The sequence below is a fragment of the Callithrix jacchus genome, chromosome 16, assembly GCF_049354715.1.
Source record: "Callithrix jacchus isolate 240 chromosome 16, calJac240_pri, whole genome shotgun sequence".
NCBI classification, from domain to species: domain Eukaryota; kingdom Metazoa; phylum Chordata; class Mammalia; order Primates; family Cebidae; genus Callithrix; species Callithrix jacchus.
In genome coordinates this window covers 20,868,392-20,893,847 of record NC_133517.1, presented here as the reverse complement: position 1 = coordinate 20,893,847, position 25,456 = coordinate 20,868,392, and the positions used below count along the sequence as shown (strand labels likewise).

General features: G+C 37.5%; 1 long non-coding RNA gene across 1 annotated transcript in view; it reads right to left on the bottom strand.

The window, feature by feature from the left end:
* LOC144579701 (uncharacterized) overlaps positions 1-25,456 on the bottom strand; it is a 254,937-nt gene that overhangs the window by 72,808 nt on the left and 156,673 nt on the right. The window contains exon 2 of the long non-coding RNA XR_013527862.1: positions 12,247-12,317. This is a non-coding gene — a long non-coding RNA (uncharacterized LOC144579701). The remainder of the gene's footprint in view (positions 1-12,246; positions 12,318-25,456) is intronic.

The following is a 25,456-nucleotide window of genomic DNA, read 5'->3' as shown; positions in this document are numbered from 1 at the left end:
TCCCATCGTAGTTATTTTTTAAAAACAGAATTCATTTTCTTATTTTCTATTATCTTCAGTTTTCCCTGAGGTATTTGTCAAAATGAAAATAAACTAGTTAAAATCTCTGAAGGAAAACTCTACATTTCAAGCCTGATATAGCAGCTTGAATAGTTCTCCAGCTACATTTCCATAGAAGAAACTTACATTCAAGTACTGAATGTATGACAGCACTCACCCAAGAGAATTATAATGGGTTGAGGCTGCCAATTTATTGCTACTGGTAAGAAGGTGTGAGTGTGTTGTTGCCCCTCTAGGCTAGAGCTCAATGAACAAAATAATCTTTCTCTGTCTTTTCACAGAACTTGTGTGGCTGGCAATATTCTATTTATTTAATTACTTCTCAGTTAGGATTTCTCAGGGGAAGATAGAGTTGAAAGCCCTGAAGTTGTCTCACAAGATGTAAATAATTCTTCGCAAGTATGTTTAAACAGAAAGAGGAACCTAACTTCAGCATTTTGTAACTTCAACTGTCAGTGCAGTAGATGTCTGCCGCACCAAATGGAACCCACAGCTGTTTGATGACCACACACTCTGTTCAAGGTATCACATTAACTGCTGAGAAAGACCTGTGCCTTGTCCAAGAGGAGCAAAGTTACCAATTTGAAACACAGTCCACCAAAAACAAAGTCGACTTCAAATTACAATCTCTCCAAACTAATATGATGAATGTTTTCCAGGTAGACTGAAATCCTTTTAAGGGAGAGAGGTTTCGGTCTTCAGCTTTTGAAAAGCTGTGATATGACTAGGCTTTGTGTCCCCACCCAAATCTCATCTTGAATTGTAATCCCCATAATCCTCACAGGGAGACATCAGGTGGAGGTAATTGAATCATGAGGATAGTTTCCCTGTCCCCTCATGCTGTTCTTATGATAGTAAATGAGTTCTCATGAGATCTGATGGTTTTATAAGGGGTTCTTCTCCTTCGCTCAGCACTTCTCCTTTCTGCCGCCTGTGAAGAAGGTGCCTTGCTTCCCCGTCATCTTTAGCCATGATCGTAAGTTTCCTGAGACCTCCCCAGTCATGCTGAACTGTGAATCAATTAAGCCTCTTTTCTTTATAAATTACCTGTCTCAGGCAGTTATTTATAGCAGTATGAAAATGGACCAATACACCCTGCTATCTCAAATGCCAAGTACAGTACTTTACACACTCAGCAGTAAGAATTTCACATGTGTGTATGCAGCTAACATTCTTCAAACTTCTTTCTAAAGAATATTTTCCAGATAAATTCAAAATTGCAATTAATTACAGGGTTGGATTTAGAGTTTAGTGAATTGAAGAGAGTTTTCCAGTTATTGCCAATCAATTTTATGTTTAAATGGTTATGCATTTGCTCACTGTGCCTATATTATCTACTACTTTTACACTAATGCCTAACATACATGAAGAGGAGGCGATTTTTATAAAATTATAATGCATTTTTTTTTTACAGGTACCTTGTTCCATATAAGATTTGAAAAAAAATATACCATACAATGGCAAACTAAATGATAAAATAAGGAGGGAAAATATTAGAAAATGAGGCACAGACTAGGGGGACATATCTGGCTAAGCTATCTGAAGGTCAAACTGTAAAGGAGGCATAGTCAATTTCCCAATTCTTTTTTTTTTGAGACGGAGTTTCATACTTGTTACCCAGGCTGGAGTGCAATGGCGCGATCTCGGCTCACCGCAACCTCCGCCTCCTGGGTTCAGGCAATTCTCCTGCCTCAGCCTCCTGAGTAGCTGGGATTACAGGCACGCGCCACCATGTCCAGCTAATTTTTTGTATTTTTAGTAGAGACGGGGTTTCACCATGTTGACCAGATGGTCTTGATCTCTTGATCTCATGATCCTCCTGCCTCGGCCTCCCAAAGTGCTGGGATTACAGGCATGAGCCACTGCACCCGGCCAATTTCCCAATTTTTATAATCCACATAAAGAAATTTGACTAGATTTTCAGGAAAAGAAAAAGACTCTCCTAGGATGCTATGGTCTGAATGTTTGTATTCCTTCAAAATATATATGTTGAAATATTTTTTTTTTTTGAGATGGAGTCTCACATTGTAGCCCAGATGGGAGAACAATGGAATGATCTCAGCTCACTGTAACCTCTGCCTCCTGAGTTCAAGTGATTCTCCTGCCTCAGCCTCCTGAGTAGCTGGGATTACAGGCATGAACCACCACACCCAGATAATTTTTCTATTTTTAGTAGATAAAGTATTGGCCAGGTTGGTCTTGAACTCCTGACCTCAAGTGATCGGCCCATTTTTGCCTGCAAAAGCACTGGGACTACAGGCATGAGCCACCATGCCCAGCTTTTATGTTGAAATCTTAACCTCCAAGGTGAGGAGTATTAGGATGCAGGACTTCTGGGAGGTGATCAGGTCACAAGTGTAGAGTCCTCATCAAAGGGATTCATGCCCTTATAAAAGAGGCCCCAAAGAGACCTCTTACTACTTCCACTATCTGAGGACACAGAGAAAAGGCTCCATCTATGAACCAGGCCCTCACCAACACTGAATCTACCTTGTTCTTCCCAGCCTCCAGAACTGTAAGAAATAAATTTCTGTTGTTAATAAGCTACCCTGTTGATGGCACATTGTTATAGTAGCACAAACAGAGAAAGACAAAGATTTGAGATGGGATCAAGTTAGGTTTCTTGCTTCTCAACTTCGTCCAAATGCCATACCCTCTTTGTTTTGGTGTCTGTGTCCCCGTGGAAGCCAGTTTTGAGTGTTGAGCTATTGTAACAGCTCACCCACTTCCTCCAGTTTATGCAGGGCACCATCAGTTAGGTTCTAGGGTTGCTAAGAGCTGGCCTGGGATTCATAGCTAGGCCTTGGTGTTCTCTAGTTAAACATAACACTTTTGCAGAACCCCAATTTCAATTTAAGCCATTCTGTAATCATCATAGATAAAGACAAAAAAAAAAGCATACACCAAAGTTATGCCTGAACACAGACAAAACAGGAAAAAATGTCAAACTTCTAAAATTATCAAACATCTTTCTATCATAACTAATACATATGACTGCAGCTTCCTTAGCAATTACAGCTTTATCCTTGGTCCTGATGGTTATAATGGGGTCTTCTCAATGTAAACTCCTGCTTCTTCCAGGGCAAACACCTGTTTCCTCTGTGTTTTCTCATAATAATATAATTGCTATGCATGTTTCTCAAAGGGATACGAGGGACAGTTTGAAATTTCAGTGGCCATTTTGGAGAGTTTTTAACACAAAAAAGGATTAAGTTGAAATTAGAACAAAAAGCAAAAAATTTTCTTGAAGAGTTTGCCTTGTCCAAGAGAGAAATTACTTCATTTAACAGAGGGGACATACTCTTCTCTGTGTTTTGTTGTATTTGTGTGTGTGTGTGCACGCGCTTACTTTGGAGATTAATAAATTCTGGCTTTTAAGTTGTATGTGTTGATAAAATTGTCGCAAGCCCAAGCTATATCTAAATCAGCTGTAATGCCGCTGTCTTTTGTATTTATATCAGACTGTTTTTCTACATCTAAACTTTCTCTACGCTGAGAGGGAACATATTGAATATTAACCTTCTATCCTGTAACCTTGTTATAATTTCTTATTAGTTTCAGGGGTATTTTGTTGTTGTTGATTTACTGGGATTTTCTACATATCATATCATATAATTACTTTTTACAGCAATAATTTCTTTTTTTATGAATCTGACTCCCTCTCATTTGTTTTGTGTTTCTTCTTGCTTCTATAGCAGTGGCCTCAAGTGTTGTATGTGCAGAAAACGTCATCTGATGTGAATCATCTTCAAGTGAGCAGTTCATCTCTCCAGCAAACAGCAGATTACAGTAAAACATGGTCTCCTGTGGTCCTTGCAGATTTTGTACTTTGTTTAGTGAAATGCTGTAACCTTGAACAACACCGTGCAACACGTCTGAAGTACCAATAGTGATATTAACTGGAAGTGTTCTCATGAAGTAGAGAAGATAGCAACAAAAAGTTCAGTTGCTCGTTGTGTCTCATAGATTGAGGTCTGCAGCTGCGGTTGGCTGCTATTTCAAGATAAATAAATCCAATATAAGGACTATAATATTTTTTAAAAAAAAGGAGTTCATAAAGCCATCACTGGGAATACACCAGCAAAAAGTGCAGTGAAAATCTTGCACTTTTTTTGAAATTGCTTTTTATCTCATTTTGAAAATGCAGCTTTTATTTGGATGCAAAATTACTATAAGAAAGGATAGATTCTTTGTTACAGGTCCCTTCTGATACTCAAGCGTCTCTCACATCATTTCATCCCAATTTTTCTGTTTTATAATAATTGGAACTAGATCTCGTGTAAACTAAAGGCTGTTATTGAAGTTACTACAATCTTGTCACAAAAGCTAGCTTATTAGAAACGAAAATTAATCCCCACTTATATCAGGTTGGTATATTCTGACCTACCCTATAATATTCCTTCTAATTGTTAGGCACTTTCAAATATTTAAAACTAGCCACAAATGTCATTATAATTAGTCTTTCCTAACACCCTAAAATGCCTCAAGTTTTCCTATGATGTGTATTCATCCTTGCAACAAACGAAAACCCCAGCGTAACTGAACGTGTTCTTGGTGATCTTTGGTTTTAGGTCAATAAAACACAGTTCTCGATTTAAGATGTATATACAATTCAGTTGTATAATAGGAAAAACCAGCTAACTGATCTCTCCTTCTACACATTCAACACAGAACATATCTGTAACCAAAATGGTTGGCATTCCCACACCAAGCAATTCTCTGACAACAGCTAGGTGTGCTGCAATTTGACTCAATTCTGACAATATCTGCCTGGAGACAGCATCAGATCCCATGGGGTAAGGGCTCAGTTTCAAATGCTGCTGTGGTTTGAATGTCTGACCCCAAAGTTCAAGTGTTGGCAATTTGATTCCCATGGTGGCAGTGTTGGGAGGTAGGGCCTAACGATTAGGTTATGAGGTTCTGCCCTCATGAATGAATTAAAGATGTTGTCACAGGAGTCGGCTCCTTATAAAAGGATGAGTTCTTTTGTCTCTCTCTCTTGCTCTCTCTTTGTCCTTCCATCTTCTGCCATGAAATGACAGAGGACAAAGCCCTTTACCAGGGCCCTTGGACTTTCTAGACTCCAGAACTGTGAGAAATAAATTTATATTAATTATCAATTACCTAGGGTGCGGTATTCTGCTATAGCAGCACAAAACGAACTAAGAAAGATGCCAGTCACAAGGTCCAGCTTGCAACCTTTGCTTCTAACTGACCAGATATAAACTGGGGTTCCCATAAGCTCCTCTTCGAGTTACACAATTTGCTAGCATGGCCCACCATACTAGAGAAACAGTTCACTTATGTTTATCAGTTTATTATAGAGGATATTGCAAATGCTACAGGAGAACATCCAGATGGAAGAGATGTATAGTGCAAGGTATGAGGGAAGGGGCATAGAGCTTCCTGGTCCCTCCAGGAATGATATCCTTCACATGTTCAGCAATCTGGAAGCTTTTCTAACTTCATACTTCTGATCATGGCTTGGTCTTTCTGGTAACCAGTCCTCACCCAGTAGCCCATTAAGAATCACCTCATTAGAAAAAAAGATATTCCTATCATCCAGAACATGTGAAGGGATTTGGGAATTCTTTGTCAGGAACCAAGGTCAAAGACCAAATATGAAAACATAAGATGCAGGCAGCACTCTTCTTGCTCAGAAAATTAGAAGGATTTAAGGCACTTTGTGCCAGAATTCAGAGGCAGAGTCCAAATTTATGTTTCTCATTATATCATAATATCATGCCAGTGTGGCGACAGACAACTATTTATCAACATTTGCTATACTAAATGGTAGATAATTGATATATTAAAAAGCAGCATCACTATAGAGAAGAAATCAGTTTGTTCTGTTGCTAGAGAAGGCCCTGTGACAGTCTCATAAATGAGAAGACATTTGAGGTGGCCTTTGAAGGATGAAGATAAAAAGCAACAGAATGAAGGATAGCACTAATAAAGAGGAAGGAACATAATAGAAGGGAATGGCATGAGCAACTACATCGTGGCATGAAAGTTGATGGATTTTTCAGGGATACAAAATAGTCAGGTGCAACTTGGTCCGGAAAAGAAAACAATGAAATTGGGCTCTAGTTTGTATATGGCAGGGGGCCATTAAAGACCTGTAAGTATGCAGTACACAATCAGACTGCACTTTGGAAGATACCCTTGTGAGAAAGTGAGGGACTAGAGTAGCGAAAGGGAGAGACTGTTGGCAACTGCAAAACTATTGCAAGTATCCAGAAGAGAAATCACGGCTTGAGATCAGGCAGGCAGTGGGAAGAGAACTGAGTGGACAGATTCAAGATGAACCATTTCTGAATTGCAGTACACATTACTGAAGTCATTGGCCAACAGGATACACAGATTATATACAGAGAACACCTTCAGAATGACTCTAGAATGAGGTATGGGGAAGTGTTTGGGAATTCTGAAGGAGATGAAGATTCAAAGAGGAAGATAATATGTCCAAATTTGGATTGCTGTACATGTGGAGCTTTCTGCTAGGAGTATCAAGACCTCTGTAAATATGGACTCAAAGCTTAGAAGTGAAGTCTGATCTGGAGAAAGAGATGTAGACAGTAGGATAAGATGAGGCTGCTTATGAAGAGATGGTAGATGAATAGAAGGTTGATGAAATGTAGAATTCTGGAGAATCCCATCATAAGGGGAAGGCAGATAAAACAATGCTTAGAGAGATGAGACAAGAATAAGGAGTTTAAAAAAAAAACACAGTACAAGTACAATGGCTCATGCCTGTAAACCCAGCACTTTGTGAAGCCAAGGTGGATGGGTCACCTGAGGTCAGGAGTTCGAGACCAGCCTGACCAACATGATTAAAACTCGTCTCTACTAAAAATACCAAAAAATTAGCTGGGCATGGTGGTGAGTGCCTGTAATCCCAGTTACTTAGGAGGCTGAGGCAGGAGAATCGCTTGACCCCAGGAGGCAGAGGTTGCAGTGTGCCAGGATCCCACCATTATACCATTGCACTCCAGCCTGGGCAACAGAGCGAAACTCCATCTCAAAGAAAAAGAAAGAACACAATAAACACAATACATATTTTATGACTAAATAAACAAGAGTTATAATTTTGAATTACAGGGGTTTTCTTTCAAAATATTCCTTCTTTCTTTAGTTTTGGTAAAATCTCAACTGTGCTTTTTCCTCTCAAAATAGTTCTTTTTTTTCAGTTTTGATAAAATTTCCTTAACTGCTTTTTCTGCTGTCACTGATTAATATAAAAATCTTTTCATGATCAATCAGACTCTTAGGCTTCTCCTCTCTGAGAACTACAACAAAGCAAATATAATGAATCCTATTTATATTTCTTAAATTACTTTGCTTGCATTGTACTGCCTGAGTAGTCAAGTGGCCCCAGAATATTTGAAATACATTAACAGAGAAACAGGAAATAGTTAATGGCTGCTCCTGCAGCAGCTCAGTAAATTAGAATAATCAAATGCATCTTGAGGTAAACTCCTGTGCACATAGCTGTAAACAGTAATCTCTATTCTTTTAAAAGCACAAATCACTTATTATAATAATTCCTAATCATTCTAATTTCAAGTTATAGATGAGAATAAGTCATAATGAGAGAATCTGTACTTTCTAATTAGAGTTTTTTTTTAAGCACAGAAATAAAATGGTGAATTACTACAAAGGAGAGAAAGTCTTATCATCAATTAATCAAAGAAAGAGAGAACTTACAACATGTCCAAATCAACCAGAGACACAAAGTTTTAATCATTCAGGGAAGGTCACAAAGCATACATCCTTCCTACGAGAATCCCACAGAATTGTGTAAAATAGAGGCAGAGGTAAGACAGACCACGAGTTGCTGAGGAAGAGGAATTTGGTGTATTGGCCACGCTTTGAAAAGGCCTCCATTTTGGGTGTGTGCCAGGTTTCCCCAGCACCCAGTACACACAATTACTGCATTTGCATGTGTAAATTGGGTAATGGCGTGCCTAACTATCAGATTTGTATGTGAAAATGCTATCAGCATATGCACTATTGGTTGTGTGCCCACTAAAAGAGGACTTTTAATGGGGTTGCATTAGTTGGGGAGAAAAATTTCTAAGAGGTTGAGAGCAGGTTCTACATCCCTGGATCCCCTGTAGATGTCCCTATGGATAATTGGCACCCCCGATAATTACTTTGTTGTTGTGTATTCTCTCAAATTCTATCTAGGGGAGGAAATTCATCAGAGGATCAGTTGACCAATTCTAATTAGCACAGAGCAAAATTATACCCAAGTTACTCTTGGCAGTGCCTATCAGAGCCAAATGAACCGACTGCTGCACAACCAATCCATTCATCTTGGCCATCTTAACAATAAACATGGATCTCTCTATAAAATTGACTTTGTCTTTTTTCCCCGGCTAAGACATAATATTCCTCAAACATCTTTTCTGAAACATCAGTTAACTTCTTGAAGAACTTAGTGTTTCTCAATTGCCTCATTTGGTGGCTCATGCCTGTAATCCCAGCACTTTGGGACTTTGAGGCAGGCAGATCACGAGGTCAGGAGTTCAAGACCAGCCTGGCCAACATGGTGAAACCTTGTCTCTACTAAAAATACAAAAATTAGCTGGGTATGGTAGCAAGCACCTTTAATCCTGGCTACTTAGGAGGCTGAGGCAGGAGGATTGCTTGAACTGGGACCAGAGAGGCAGAGGTTGCAGTGAGCCAAGATCACGCCACTGCATTCCAGCCTGGACTACAGAGAGAGACTCCATCTCAATAAAAAGAAATAGATAAAACTGTTGCTCTTCCACCCCCAACAAAATAGCAAAACTTGATGCTCATTTTTGCACCCTGTTTCAGTGGATTTCTTCTTATAGAAGTTTCTATACTCATTTATTAGAACCCTAGAATGTAAAGAACCAAAGATCGAGCATTCAAGAAACACAGTGACCATATTTCCGGGATCAAAAATCAGTACACATGATACTAGAATAATGGGATTGAATACTTCCAATTGGAATTCACTAAAATATCTGGGATATTGGGCTGTTGTAGCAAAAAAAAAAATACGTTATTCTGGAGGTAGCTTCCTGCTCTGTAACTATATTTCCCCTGGCCCTCCACCAAAATGAAAATAAAACCTCAATGTAAAACAATCGTCATAATGTATCCCTTTAGGACTCTGCTTTCTGCCAGGCACAGTGGCTCATGCCTGTAATCCCAGTGACTCAGGAGGCTGAGTGGGAGGATAACTTAAGCCCAGGAGTTTGAGGCTACAGTGAGCTATGATTGTACCACTATATACCAGCTTGGGTGGCAGAAGGAGGCCCTGTGTCTAAAAAATAAATAAATGAATAAATAATAATAGTAATAATAAAAATAAACAACTAAAATTCTTTCTGTTGTCTACAGTAACAGCTTGTACACAAATGGCTTATCCCAATTCTGATTTTCTCTTTTGATATAATGTTTTGTTAAACTGCAAAAACCCAACAAGTTGTATACCATTTGGTCTTTTTACCCATTCAACTTTCTATCCGTTTTTCTCAAAGTTTTTCTGAGTAACATCTAATCAGAAATGTCTGGAGAACTCATGAGAAGTGCAGATCCATGCCTTATTCCAGAACGATTGAATTGGAATTTTGAGAAATGAGGCCTGGAAATCTATAACTCCACAAGTTCTTCAAGTGATTCTTTTTTGCACACTAAAGTGTGCATTTTGTATAGTTTTAAGTATTTGCCTTCTTCCATTTAGCTGTGAGAATGTTCAGTATTGAGTTGCAATCTAACTATTAAAGGCATGCATTGCACACCCCTCCTATTAATACAGACAGAATTATTATACTGGTTTGTTGTAATAAGAATAAAAACTAGGAGGCTGAGGCAGGAGAATTGCCTGAACCCAGGAGGTGGAGGTTGCGGTGAGCCGAGATCGCGCCATTGCACTCCAGCCTGGGTAACAAGAGCGAAACTCCGTCTCAAAATAAATAAATAAATAAATAAAAACTTAGCAAGAAAATACAACATGAATACTCAAAATGAATTCCATAATATAAGACATGCTTCAGTCCAGGGAGATCACTTTCTTACTTCATCTGCCTCATTTTCCTACAGACATTTTCAAGGAATAGCAATGTAAGACCCAAGATCATCTCTACTTCAGGTTTTACCATGTAATGGGCACCCTCAAGTGTTATTCCTCCCTAAAAATGCATGCAGCTGGTGATAAGAAGAGACTGATTTATGATCACTCAATATTGAAAAGGTGTAGCATTCCATTTCACAAATAGTATTCTGCTAGATTAGAAAATACCATGAACATAGTGGAGGGTCCTCAGTCCAGGAACCATAAACCACTGGTGCTCCCCCCACATTTTAATTTAGCTATCTGTTTTGGATTACATAAATAAAAATGAGCCTGTATTTTCTTTATAAAATAAATCAGTCTCTCTACATAGGGATCACTAGTTAGATTGAACATTAGGGCATATATAAAATTGCATCCTTAAAAGACACGAAAACATTTCTCAATGAGAAAGAAGCTGCTTGCAGTGACCTTCATGTCGAACAGTAGGGGGTCAACACAGGCCCTAAATCATTTTGATTCACAGATGAGATCAACATATTCATATTTGTTTGCCAAATGTGTATTTTAATTTAAGCTTCCTCTGATTGATGCATGTAATTTATGCTGCCTAGAACTAAGGCGTCATATTTTTCTTTTTTCCTAACTAACAGGGGGAGACTTTCTTGGAAACAGATAAAGGAAAGAGTCCAGTAATTTGTAGCAATGTGACTGCAGCCACACATGCTCCAGAATTAATGTTCTTCATTAGGGTGAGTAGGATCAGCTGTATGTATACATCAGGTTTTTAATTAACTCAGTCCCCACAACAGGACTCATGATTCAAACTGTTAGCATTTCTTTTTCTTAAATCACAAAATTAAAAAAAATTGGGTGGCACATCTTTTTCACACACACAAAAAGCAGGGGGGATATTCAAAGAAATGAAAGGCTCATTGTATTATACTGAGAGTGCTCAGAAGATCTTTATAATCCTGTGTTAATCAGATGAAGAGCTTAGCACTGAATGATTCCAACGAGATGCTGAAAACTCAACCATTGTGACAGTTTTTCCTGTGTATAATGGATAGGATTTCAGCTGATTCATCCTATTGCCTTTATAACTAACATTTTGAATCTGTTAGATATTTTTCACTGCCTTGCTCTTGTGGAACTGACCTGGTGATATTTTAATAAGATACTACCAGTTTAAGGAAACTTCAGTAAGGCAACATGAGGAGCTTAAGAGAGGGGTGAGGGAAGAAACTTTTTATAGCAGCTTCATTCTCTGAGATCATATTAACATAAATTTGACAGTTAATCTCCATATTGCAAAAAGGCTGCCCAGACTTACTTAATTAAACTTAGAACAAATATGTTTCTGTATTTGCCAGGTACAGTTTTTATCTTAAAAATACCCACTTCCAACTATGGCTCAAGACTGTGGTTAGGGCAGCAGCATGGGGCAGTGGCTGGTGAGGGCAGAACAGACTGAGCCATGTGCAATTCAGGAGAGGGTTGGGCTTTGGGACAGCACACCTGACCCCATGCTGCTGAAGAGATTCCACAAAAGATGCTGATGATGTGTAAAAGTTTATTTGCTTTAGATTTTAAATGATAAAATTAAATTGTATTGTTAGAGATGTTTCTCTCAAATCCATTTAAAATCCATTCTTCAATAAAGATGTGTTGAATAAATATCCAAATTATTAACCTGAAGAACTAGCTCAAAGAGTGTACATGAAAAGAAATGGACCAGGTACAGTTGCGGACAGAATTCTAACACTTTGGGAGGTCAAGGCAGGAGGACTGCTTGAGCCCAAGAGTTTGAGACCAACATGGCAAGACCCTGTCACCACAGAGAGAAAGAATAAAAAATAAAGCAAAATGAAATAAAATGAAATAAACGTGGAGGAATGAGCAAGGCCTTTGATATCCAAAGGCCCTGAAATTGTGCTTTACAATTGTGCTGTTCCATACTGAGCTGCAAATTATTTAATACTTTGTGAATCTCAGGTTCTGCAAAATGAATTTAAGAATATTTGAATTGTTAGTAAGGATAAAGTATGATTATTTATTCATTCTATAAATATTTATGAGATATGCTTGGTGACAGTCCCTCTTCTAGGCAATAGTGAGTAAGACACTATCCTTACCTTCATGGAGCTTCCATTCTAGTAGAGGAAACAGGAGTAAGAGGATTCTGTAAGGTCAGCAGTTTTAAGTTCTGTGAAGCAATATCAGAGAATACAAGGTTAAAGGGCGGTGCCAATGGGAAGGTGGTATTTAGACAGAGGACAGGCAAAGACTCTCTAGAATGTGACATCTGAGAAGATTAGAATGAAATGAGGAAGCAAAGCCTGTGAATTTTGGGAGAAGACAGTTCCAGGAAGAGGGAGCAATAGGTTCAGAATTCCTGAACCGGAACTGACTTTGGTAAATCAAGTAGTATTCAGGCTATTAGAGACCTTGAGTGGGATGAAATGAGGGTGACCCAAAGTTGGCTCCAGGTTAACTGTCTTTCCTCATTTCCTACCACCAACCCTCCTAGAATTCATTCACTCATTTGCATTTCAGCCTGACTGTGGTGAAATGCCACTGAAGGACTGAAGGCATTGGTTTCTGCTTTACAAACGTCACTCTGGCTGCTGTGTGGAGAATAGACTGTAATAGGGCTAATATGGAACAGGAACAACGTAAGAGACTATTGCTGTTTTGCAGGCATGACGTTATGGTGACTTAGAATGTACAATAAGGATGGAAGAAATAAAAGCAGTCAGATTTGGGACATATTTTGAAGGTAGAATTGATGAGATTTGCTAATGGATTGAATCCCCTTCCTCTTGGACAAACTAAGCAAATATAGAACACATTTACTCAAAATAAAGCAAAAAAAACAGCAAACAAACAAATAATTTCAGGAATGTAGTAAACAAGCAAGCCAGCCTCTTTAAGAGACGCAACTGCATGGTTGGACAGCACGTATGAACTATAGTAGTACCACAGAGGCATACAGGTGATAAGAAAGCCTCAACCTTTGTTAACTGCTTTAAAATACTAAAGTACAATGAGAACATTTGGGAAATCCTGTCAGGGGTTCTTATGTGTGTACTTACTCATTGCTATAATATATACTACATTCCACATTAAACAAACAAAAGCAGACACTGAAAAGCAAAGAAAATGTCATGAAATAAGCATGATAGTGGAGGTGTTCTTCTGTACCGGCAGAAGAGGCCAGACCCACTAGAGGAGTGTTCTCACCAACAAAGGTCAATCTGCCAGATGGTCAAGCCCAAGAGGGCAAGATTGTGCATTCTTCTTCATATCATCAGGTCCTACTTCATGATGGGACCTGATGATACGATTTCAACAAATGGCAATTTGTTGAAATATTTGTTAAAATAAACAGAACTAAAATATATAAGTCTTTTTAGGAATAGATCATAAAATAACTCTCAGGTATCTAGCCTCTGCAAGCAGCATTGGAGGTCATCATGGGACTTGAGGTGACTGCCGTTCGCCAGTTACAGATCCAAAATGTTTAAAGTCTTTTTATTTCTCTCAATAAAATATCCTTCTTTCATATCATACATCAGGTGCTGGCACAATTTGGCACTGCTGCCAATCAACTGGAACTCCTAGTTTCTAAGTTTCTTAGTGCAGCCAAAAGCCACTGCAAGTGTCACTTTCCTACAGTGTAACTTGCACCCTGCATGCCACAAACACCTCCAGCACGTGGCTCCCATTGTAATGATGCTGGGCATCTGTTGAAAGTGAAGGTTGAAACCCTGAGGAAGGAAGGCAGAATGCAAAGATTTGCTAGAGGAAAGCAAGTGTCTTCCTTTCGTGACATGAGTGGGGTGGTTATGAACTTGGCTATGACATGGGTTTATCTAAGACTCACAGGCCTGTCTTCCAACATGCTGAAAACAGACAATCAAAGGCTAGTGTTGCGGAGTTGTAGTTTTCAGTTGTTTGCTCCCCATGCAATGTACTCTAGCCTCTAATATTCTTCCATGATTGAGTTTCAAGTTCCTAGGAGAATCTCCATCCATTTCCCCATCATACAGCAGAATGACTACATAGTTTTTGAAGCCTCCTTAAGAGATAAAGAGGACCATAGCTTAAATGCTATTGAGGCATTGTGTCCTGAAAATACCAAAGAGGCTAAGAAGAATATAAAAATCAGGAATAGATGACATTTTCCCTTAGAATATCACAAGATAATATATTTATTAATTTCTCATCCATTTGTCTGTTGTGAAATCAAAACACTAATTACACTCTGGGCAACTAATGCCATGTAATACCTTGTACTTTTTTTTTTGAGACAAAGTCTTGCTCTGCAATCTTGGCTCACTGCAACCTCCATCTCCTAGGTTCAAGCGATCCTCCTGCCTCAGTCTCTCAAGTAGCATCTACCACCAAGCCTGGCTGCTTTTTGTATTTTTAGTAAAGACAGGGTTTTGCCATGTTGGCCAGGCTGGTCTTGAACTCCTGACCTCAGGTGATCCACCCTCCTTGGTCTCCCAAACTGCTAGGATTATAGGCATGATCCACCATACTTGGCCATACCTTGCACGTTTATAGCATGAACCACTGTACATTTGACAGAGTAATTTTTTATGCATTTACTTGCTTGATAAAGGTAGATGGGATAGATACCATGACTGCAATGTTATGGATATAAAATATACTCATCAAAGTTAAATAACATGTCCAGGGATACATAATATGTAATGAACCAGGACACTGATGTGAATCCTCACCAGAACTTCAGACCAATATCTGACTAAGTACAGAAACTTTGCAGGGCTTCATTACATCCATTTGCTGTTGTTTATGATTTACATCAAATTACTGTATGCATCAGTCTGAAATTTTAGTACTTAAAATCAGTTTTAGCTAATGAAAGCAGAAAGCCACTTTATTCAAAGGCTCTTGGGTGATACTCAGAATTTCCCAGAAAACTAGAGAAATGGCTGGCTCAATGTGCCTAAAATTCTGATGACAGAGACTGTCATCACATCCATTAGTGGTCACATTCCCTGGCTCTTAAATATTTACGAATACTTAGTTCACAAAAATACTTAACTATTACTCATGGGCTAACAGCCTAATATAGTCTATCTTTTGTTCTGCTTTACGTCAATGCTATTAAATACTTAGTGAACCTAAGGACAGGGAACTCAAAGACAGGACTTTTCCCTTTAAGTCCTGCATATCAGTTTGCACAAAGCAGAAGGTGCCATGAGATCCGATTTCGAGTCCCAAAACAACACATAATTCCTAGGTGACTTTGATTTTCTCAATTTCTTAAATTTTCTATTTACATCAAAGAGCTGATTGCTCATTCAGATTTATTGAGGGGTTGAGTTTAATACTGTAGAAATGATTTGTAGACTCTAAAGTTCAATGACACTTGTTGTTACCACACAATTTAGTGCTTAATTATATCCTGACACTTATTTATAACTGTTTCATTTTTCTGGTTTTTCCTCATGGACTGCAAGATTCTTTACCATAGTCCATTCCTCTCTGTAGTATGTAAGCACAGTGCTAGCCCATATTGGGCTCAAAGTATGCTACACGTTGAAGTCGCTGGTTGATCTACATGAAGAACCGCTGACCCTGATTCTCAGCTGCAAAGAGCCATTCTCTGATGCAAAGAGCCAGTTAAGTCTTCCCTTTGCTGAGCTGCTTCTGTACTCCTTAGATCATAACTTGGGACTTTCAAAATCTGGCTTTAACTTCCTGTCTTACTCTTTTACTCTCCTTCACTGAACTTTGACTTTCTCTGGCCAAATTAACTTAAAAAAAATTCTTGACCCCCGCACATAGTGCCTTACAGTATCTTGCCATCATGTTGTCCTACTTGTCCTGTTTCTTTCTTATGGAAACACCCCTACCTTGTTGAATCGCCACGTTCCAAAGCCCAGCTAAAATACTAACTAAATTATATTACTCTAAGTAGGCACAATGCCTTTGTCTTCTGAACAAATAGCAATTTTTACGTCTACAATAGTTTAACCATTACACAGTCATCTTTCATTGGGTTCCTTAGTCATCTCAGTGTGGCAAGCATCCTGAGTTGAATTGCTTATATTAGAATAAGAGGATGTTCAGGACTAACTCATAAATGAGAAAGAATAGAGTTTATGCATACCATGGGGTTCTATAGATTTTTAGTTCTTAAAGCTTGTTGTATTTTGTATTATGAAAACTTTGATGCATTATTACTTATAATTGATTGAAAAATTAAATATTAGGCTATAGTAAAATCAGTAATAATGATAAAAGCAGAATTAGAGGCCAGGTTCCTTAGATATAAACTTAATATTACTCAGTCAGGCTTTTTCTACATTTATTTCTATAAATTAAAATGGTAATAACTGCAGATAAATTAATATGGTTGGTATGGTTTGTAAGTCACCATAAAGATCTAACATTTTGAGATTGACACATACCATTTCTTTTTCTTCTGACATGGTGTGGTATATATTCTAGCTAATCAGATTTAAAACTATACTTTGCTATTATGGGCAATGAGTCTGAGAAGCTGGCTACATTTTATTATTAAAAGAGCTTTACAAGCAGCTAAAGTATTTTGCTACACAAATTGTAGGTAATATGATGCTTGCAATACAGGGAGTGAAGTAGGATGGATCACAGAACACCGAAGCTGAGCTCTTATGGAAATTTTACTTTTGAATTGATAAAAAAGGGATTGAGTTCCTTAGTGAATGCCTCATATTCCTGTTCCTGTACATAAAAGGGGAAATAATCCATGATATTTAAGACTGATGTAATAAAACAAGATGCTATAGTAAACTTACCCTCTACCTACAGACCAAGTTCTTTTTGAAATTGAAAACTGAATTACATATTCCCTTTGTTTAAGAAAATTAGGGACTCCATTTGCAGCCATCAAAACAGATATTATGAACACAAGTATGGGAAAAGGATTATCACTGTGGAACTATGATTTCATATATGTTTCTAGTCACCAATACTAGGGAATGTTGTCAAATATTTCTGAGAAAGCTCACACTGTCTCCGTAGGTTGATTAGATGAGCTTTCATACATTGGAAACCTGACTACTTTCCAACAACTTGATTTCACAAATGGAAAAACAGCATCTGTTTTCCTGCAGCTTCACATATGGCGATCATTGTTGCTAAGACAAGCTGAAGCAGGTAGTCCGTGTGACAGTACCCCTCTGGAGTGCTACAGTCTCCTGGGACCAGATTACACTGGTCTGCTGTGAGGGACTCTGACTCCCTGGGGCAGTGGAAAGTGCATATTTAATCAACATATGCAAAACATTCGTATGAACAGCAAATTACAGAGAAAATGATCAAATGCAATATTTAGAACTCTCTGTTTGTATTTTCAGTGGGCTAATTTGGACAGGTGTATTTCATGTCATACTCTGCTAGTTTGAGTACTTAATAAAAAAATCAGCCAGTCGCTTGCAGAGGCCAAGGAGTTGAAATGGTTGTATGTATGCACCATGGGGGGTTGTACTTGTTACAGGAGAATAGGACTTTCTCACATTAGCCAACAAGAAAGTATGAAAAGATAGAAATCAATGTTGGACACAGAGGGGAAATATGTTTTGCATATAAAGAAATGAGATGCCTATAGAATTTCATTAAGGGCATCTCTGTCCCTCCAGAAGCTCTGATTGCATTTTATAATCCTCAATGTATATACTGTATATAAGATTCTATAATCAGCGTCCCATTTTTCAGGGGGTGGAAGGAACTTCCCTAGGATCAATGTTTCTATTTTAAAGGTCAAGAGATTGGCAGCAGTAGAAATTAAATTCCAGAATACATCCACCAGCCAGGTACATTGCAAACAGATGTTCTTTTTCTGAAATTCCTGTGCCAGTGGCCTTAACCCTGATTTGGAAGGACAACTCAATCAACTACAGAAAGAAAAGCCTTCAGGGATTCTGGAGCTGTACTGAATTTCTCCTGAATACAGCTATCATGAAACAAAGAATTGTTTATCAGGAACTGTTTCTTCAATAGACCTCTATCATAGGCTGAGGAAAGATTGGAAATGGAACATCTGAACACATTCAGTCTTTAATTATTCAAATAAAAGCCAAGATTCCTTATTTGCCAATACATTTTTAAGATCAATTTTATTCTAAAAAATACCCAGGAAGGCATTGATAAATTGGGAGCATTTTACAAGGCTAAACAGTAACCCTCTTTTGACATATGAGAAGCAGGAAGATACAAGAAAAAGGCAGAAACAGAAGGCAAGTGAGAAGCCGTGTATAAGGTCAAAGGCTAAAAAGGAATACAAGTGAAAGATGTTAGAAAGACAGCAGAGACTGAGCAGAAACTGCAAAACTAGATTCCTACATAAAGATGAAAAATAGGACCAATGGTCTGAGGCTACCTTTTTTAACTTACAAGTTAGAAATATTTGTGTTTTAGGACTTGCACCTCTGAAATACACTATCTAAATAGTGTTGGATGTTGGACTTAGCATGACTCTAGGACTAGCAGGCTGCCCTTGGAATCTGGACTATATTCTTTATAAAAGGCAGTTCTGTGATGACTATTTGGGAGGCTCTCACACATGTACTTAAGCTGCTAGTGAGGTCTCCAAGCCCAGCCAGTTCTCATCTCAGATCACACCTGAGACTACTGTCCTGGGTATTTTCACTTCATCAGTTTGACCTCTTCATGCTGATGGCCTATGATAACTCCCAGATTTTATTGTACTTTCCCATGCTTACCTCTGGTGACTTGACCATATCTTTGAGTTTTTGCCAAAGCTCATTTTGGACTTTACCGTCTTCCTAGCTAGCCCGAGTCCTGACAGAATAGGGAGGTAATATATATGCAGAATCCATTTCAACTCTATACCTAACTAGCAATGCAACCTTGGGAAGTAATTTTCTTAATCTCCTTTGGCCTCACCATTCTCAACAGTATAATCAGAAATTTGGCTTGAGCAGTAAAGTGCCTCAGAGACAGCGAAAGAATTGCTCTTGTGTATCTTTCCAACCAGATTTAGCTGAGCAATGTTTTGGATTTCCATACAAAATTTTGTTTGTGAAAAGAAGACTTTGGTCAGTAAACAAAAGTTTGCAATCCTCTGAATTAGAAGGTCACCAAATTCAGTTATAGACTCAATAATGCAGTCCTTTACCCAATCATTTATTCTCATAATCAAGCTTCATTTGAAAATTGAGGATCTGGCATCCCAAAACATTGCCTGATGAGAATGCTTAGATCAAGCTGGACTGTAAGCAGCAGGAGAGCTGAGGATACACATTTCAGCATTGTGCATAATTTTTATCATGGCGTAAGTTATATTGCAGGCACTTCACGCAATTCAAGAACCATTCACAGAGCTCCTGTTTTATTCCAACTTTCTCTTGGTTTGGGAATGCAACAATGTGAGGCATGCTCTAACAGACTCAGAGGCTGACTGCTGACAGAATGAAGAAATGAATATGACTAAAAGAAAGGGGTAATCTCAGTGTAAAATTTCAGCAAGGTTGGCATAGCATACAGATTGGTGACCCTCTTAATGGTGTAATGTATTTTACTAGTTATCTAAACTTCAATGAAAATTGAAACCTTCATAAGATTGACTACATTAATTTTGCTTAAGAAAAATTTCCCTTCCCTGGCTTTTTCAAGCTGCAAAAGTTTGTGTTTTATTTCAGCTCCTACGAGAACAACCTTCATGGTGGAGATTAAAGTAGTACCTGACCTGTGAACTACTCACAAAATTTTCAGAGAAGGAAGGGAGAAGTTTCAATATCAACAGTGTTCTACATGACGCTGAACAATTTCTCCTGAACTCAGCCTTGGAGCAGCTTCTGAACAACTGTGTCCAAATGTCCAGTAGTCCGTTCTGGTAGTTTTCACTGCATTACTAAGCATATCCCCAGAAGAAAGCTGACCGGTTCCAGACAGTCTATTTGTTTCTCAGCCAAATGATTCCCAGTGACAGTAGCCTCTGAAGCCAAATTCCAGTTCTTCCCTAGTTTCCTAATCTGAGAAGTAGATACAATGTTAGTTTCTAACTGATAGTCTGTTTGAGAATATAATAGAGGCAAACACTGAGAATGTTAGTTGTATTCAGAGAGCTTTACAACGAGCACTACTTCTATTATTATCAATTTTTTTTTAGAAATCTTAGCTCAGTAGGAGAGACGTAATGCCTACATGGAAGCTTCTCATATCTGCCTTAGGCAACACATTGTAATGACTATGGATGGTCTGGGTGAAAAGTGATCTTCCTAGAGTGGGAAAGAGCAAGGGCTTGAGAGCAAATATGCTTGGGTATTGGCCCTACTTCCACTACTGGCAAGAATCACCAGAGAGGCCATGAAACGCAGGCTCAAAGACCCCACCTTACACCTACACAATCAGAGTCTCTGGAGTGGGAGCCCGGGAGATGGTTACACACAGTGGTTTTACGCACACCCAGTCACCTAGGTGTTGGGCACCAGCTCTGCCCTTTACCAGCTTCTAATTTGTGATCTTGGGCCTCTTAATCTCTTCAAAACCTTAGTTTCTTCACCTATATGGTGGGATGAATTCCCTCCATGCACATTGTGGAGATGAAATTAGAAAAAGCATAGAAAATGATCAGCTAGTCAGGCACAGCGGAAATATTTGACACATGATAGGTATTAGCTTCTTGAAAATTTATGCCTTGCACCAGAATGCAAGGAAAAATACTTGGGCAGTACAAATGTATGCTATGAGTTTCACAGAGAACGAGTGTCCAGATAACTCTTTTCCCTGAACCAACATTTTTTCTGCGGTGGGCTGGGAGGACATCAACCCCATAACAAACACAGCACAGTTACTGTGGAGATTGTGTTGAAGCCCTTGGTTGTGTCAGGCAAGAAAACAAGAGGTTGAGTACTACTGCCCTAATAGACTTGTATGATTCTTTTGTTTTTCAGACGATATCATCCAACTCTTAAGCCTCGACTCAGTCATTGCTTTTACCTTCTACTCTTAGGCAACTTGGTGCCAAATTATAGTAACTCACTCATCCTAGAGAGCTGGTTCATTTCTCTCCTTTTTCTCTGATATCTTTTGATGCTGATTGAAATGTAAAATTTTGGTCTGTCTTATTTCATATGTATTATATTAATTTAAATTACTTTAACTCATTTTATAAATAATAAATAAAAATAGGTAAGACTATATGACTATAAAGCATTTGGAAAATTATTTGTGTCTTTTCTCCAGACAAGCTGAAGTGAAAGTGAGAAGAACAAAAACATCCATGGAAATATATTTAGATTCAAGCTCAACAGTCAAGGGGAAATGAAGCTTGTAATTCAACAATCAGGAAAAATAAACACATCAGGACAAAGAGCTTTTGTTAAGAGAGTATAAAATGTCAGATTGAAAGAAGCTACTAGTCAGACCAAGCTTTTCTTACCATGGTGACTATACCTAAATATTGCCAAATATATAAATAAAAGTGGAAATTCTAGTTAACAATTTTTCATTACTCTTTTCTAAGTGATGCCAAATGTATATTAACAAATAGCTGAATGATTGACTCAATGTTTTGGTTTTCATCTGTATGTTTGGTGTCATGTAGCTAAATACTCAATCTAAAGAGTAGCATATTAGCAAATTGAAAAGCAATGCTGAAACTTACTGAAGAAATGATGAAGAATCTTTAATCTTGACTTCACAGAGAAATACCATGAAGGAATTTCCAAATTAAAACACCAATGTAGACCTGTTAGCCTCAGTTTTAACTCTAGCTTTTGCTTTTTCTGTACTACTGGGTTTTTCTTAAACTCTTGATATTCCCATTTTACTCATTTAAATTTTAATATTATTCATGTATTTTTATTAATCAAACTTCAAACTATTTATGTAGAGGTTTATATACAAGGTTTCTGTAAAACTGGGGTTGCTCTTTCAGAAAAGCATAAATAGCAAAATAAAGCTACAGTTTACTGACTAGGACTGCAAAAATAAAATACATTATTTAAATAGGTGCATGAATGTAGGAAAGATGGCTGGTCACACCCTGATGTTCCCAGATGAAATATATGTATGAATGGACATTAGGACTGGCATCTCTTCTTTGAAGCAGTAAGATTTTCTCCAGAGGGAAAAAGGGAAGTACTAGGAAAAATAGTAAAATTCCTCTTTTATCCTTCCTTTTATCCATCTCTCTCCTTTTCTCATCTCTTTTATCATTGCAGCCTGCTACATGCACAGCACACAAAATTTTAGGTGGAGATTAATGAGTGTTCCCAGTAGCAGAGGTTAAAGAGGACTTCTCATTTCTCAGCTCTTGTTGTCATACTTTTTTTTTTTGTATAGGGATATTGAGGATCCAAACAAAAACACTTGCATGTGAACGTTTTTTCACCAATTAAATGAGACGCTATGAGAATCTTTCAAAATGTGCTTGAGCATTCTGAAAAACAGAGTACCTAGAAACTCCACTGGCACACAGCACTTCAAAACTAAAGAGAATTTGTATGCACTGGGCAACAATATGCAAAGAGTCAATTCCCAATCCTCGGTGCCAATAGATGATGCAGACTATCACAAACTGTGGATGATCTAACAGCCATTTGTGCTTGGCATTGATATGCTTTTGTGATTCCGTTTTGCCAGAAATGTTCCTGTTAGTTTAGGAAAAATGAATGCATTATTTCTTGAGCATACAGGAATAATGCACATGAATAACAGGTTGAGGGAGGATGATCCAAAGCATGTAATCTGGCCACTATCAAAAGTCAGCCATTAAATCTTGGACGTAGGGGAGCTAGACGGGAAGCCAATAGCTATTAGATACCTGTATTGAACTGCGCATTTTATACTGAACATATGTAAAATATAGAAAAGCATGTTCAATGTAAAAAAAATCCACAAAATCACCCTAGGTAATATTAACCCTATTTTGTAGCTGAGAAAATTGATCTTCATAAAGGACAATTAACATATTTCTACAATTTCTCAGACGTTATGTCAATGGGGAGGCTTATGTTTTTTTATGGCTATTGTTTGCATTTATTGCTTATACAAGGTGTCAAGCTCTGTGACTTTTTTTTCCTATATCCTTTTGTCTTTCAACTCTATAGTTGCTTCAGAATGAGCCCTGTGAAAACTCCCAGGACTTCAAGGAGCAGAACTAAAAACCACAACAGCAAGCCATTCTGCCTCTATAATAATAATATTTTTGCTACTATTCTGTATGTTTATTTACCTGAAGTATAAAATAGCACACAATTTAAGTAATTTAGCTCTCATTTTATGTAATTCTCTTATGGAAGATATATAATTACAATAATCACTGATGAAAATACTAACTAACATTTTTGGAGCACTTGCCATGCCCTGGAAACTAATTCCATGATTTACGTACTTCTTAATTCTTATTTTACATATTAGAAATTGTAGCACAAAAGAATTAAGTTTAAACTTAGAGTTTTAAAAAATGCTAACATTTTATAGTTAACTTATAAATGTTGTGCTTTGCAAAACAATGTAGCCTATTTATATTTTTTATTATAACAGACACTTTGGTTTTATTTTTGCCACATTGTTCTGTGACTGCTGGTTCTAGTTTCTGCACATGCCTTGTTTGTCTTCTCAGAGTTTTACTGGACATTTGTGTTTGGTTCAGTTTGTTTCCTTTGACTTTTCTCAGCTTCGCTTTGTTGTTCTCTTACGATGTGTAAAAAACAAGTTCTGACTTAAATCTACATTATTTTTTAATATTTTAAAACACATTTATATTTATATGTTTTTAATCTACTTTCAAGTTCTTGTAGATATGAGAATTAAAAACTAGAATGTATTTGTCTTAAAAAAGTACATATTATTTTTAAGTGTATGTTTAACTTTTATATTAAGCTTCATATCATACTCACAATAATTACTGAGGCAACTTGTTTAACCATTTTTACATTTGGTTCCTAGCTACTTCCCCACACCTGCCATAACTCCCCCATTGTTATTTTATGTCTATTTATATTTGGGTAAATTGAGGGAGTCTTCATGTACCTTCACATATTATTTGTTAGAAGAGTACATGGATGTTTATTTGATGAAGTCTTGTATGTCTGATAATGTCTTTGCTGCTACATATGTACATTTAATTTACTCAGTAACTTTATCAACACTCTGTAAATATCAATTGATTTTATTCCCACACACTTAAGCTGCAATTAAGGTCTGAGGCTAACTTGACTTGGCTGTTTTATAGGTAAGCCATTTTGCTGAATGCTTAGAGGATATCTTTATTTTTTTTTACACTGTCAATTTTCAGTAAGAAATATTTTGATACACACTGTTTCTGATTAATTTTACCTATTTCATGATGGGGGCTTTCAATGTGCATACTTTTGTCTTCCTTTAGCCAGAAAACATCTTTAGTATTAATTATGTCATAAATGCTGATATTTAGTTCATCTTTCCTTTTTCAGAAACATTATTTGTATATCGACTTTCCAGCCTACACATTAAAAAGACTGTCCCATCATTTAATTTTTCAAATTTTATTTTGTTTTTAATTGACACATCAAAATTATACGTTTATGATGTGATGTTTTGCTACATGTATGTATTGTGTAATAATCAAATCTAGGTAATTAGCGCATCTTCACCTCATTTATCATCTCTTTGTAAGAAGAACATTATTCTCTTTTCTAGCTATTTTGAAATATACCGCACATTATTAACTCTAGTCAGCTTACTGTGCAATAAACACCAGAACTTATATCTTCTATCCAACTGTAATGTTGAACATGTTAACCCACCTTCCCTCATTCTTTCTCATGACCTTCTCTAGCCTCTGGTAACCACTAAAGTACTCTCTACTCCTATGAAATCAGATTTTTAGATTCCACGTGAGTCTTATCATGTGGTTGGTATTTATCCTTCTGTGCTTGGTTTATGTCACTTAGCAATGTCCTTGAGGTTCATCTACATTGCTACAAATGACAGGATTTCATTCTTTTTTTTTGGCTGAATAGTATTCCCTCGTGTATATACATCAGGCTTTTTTGTCCATTCATTTATTGAAAGATACCTAAGTTGGTTCCATATCTTGGCTACTGCAAAGAGTGCTGCAGTAAACTCCGGAGTGCAGACAATTTTTTTGACATGCTGATTTCATTTTCTTTGGATATATATCCAGAAGTGGGATTGCTGGATCATATGGTAGTTCTATTTTTAGTTTATTGAGGAACCTCCATACTCTATTCCCTAATGGCTATACTAATCTACATTCCCATCAATAGTATATAAGCGTTTTCCAGGACCCCTTCCTTAAACCTTATACAAGAATTAAATCAAAATGGATTAAATACTTAAATGTAAAACGCA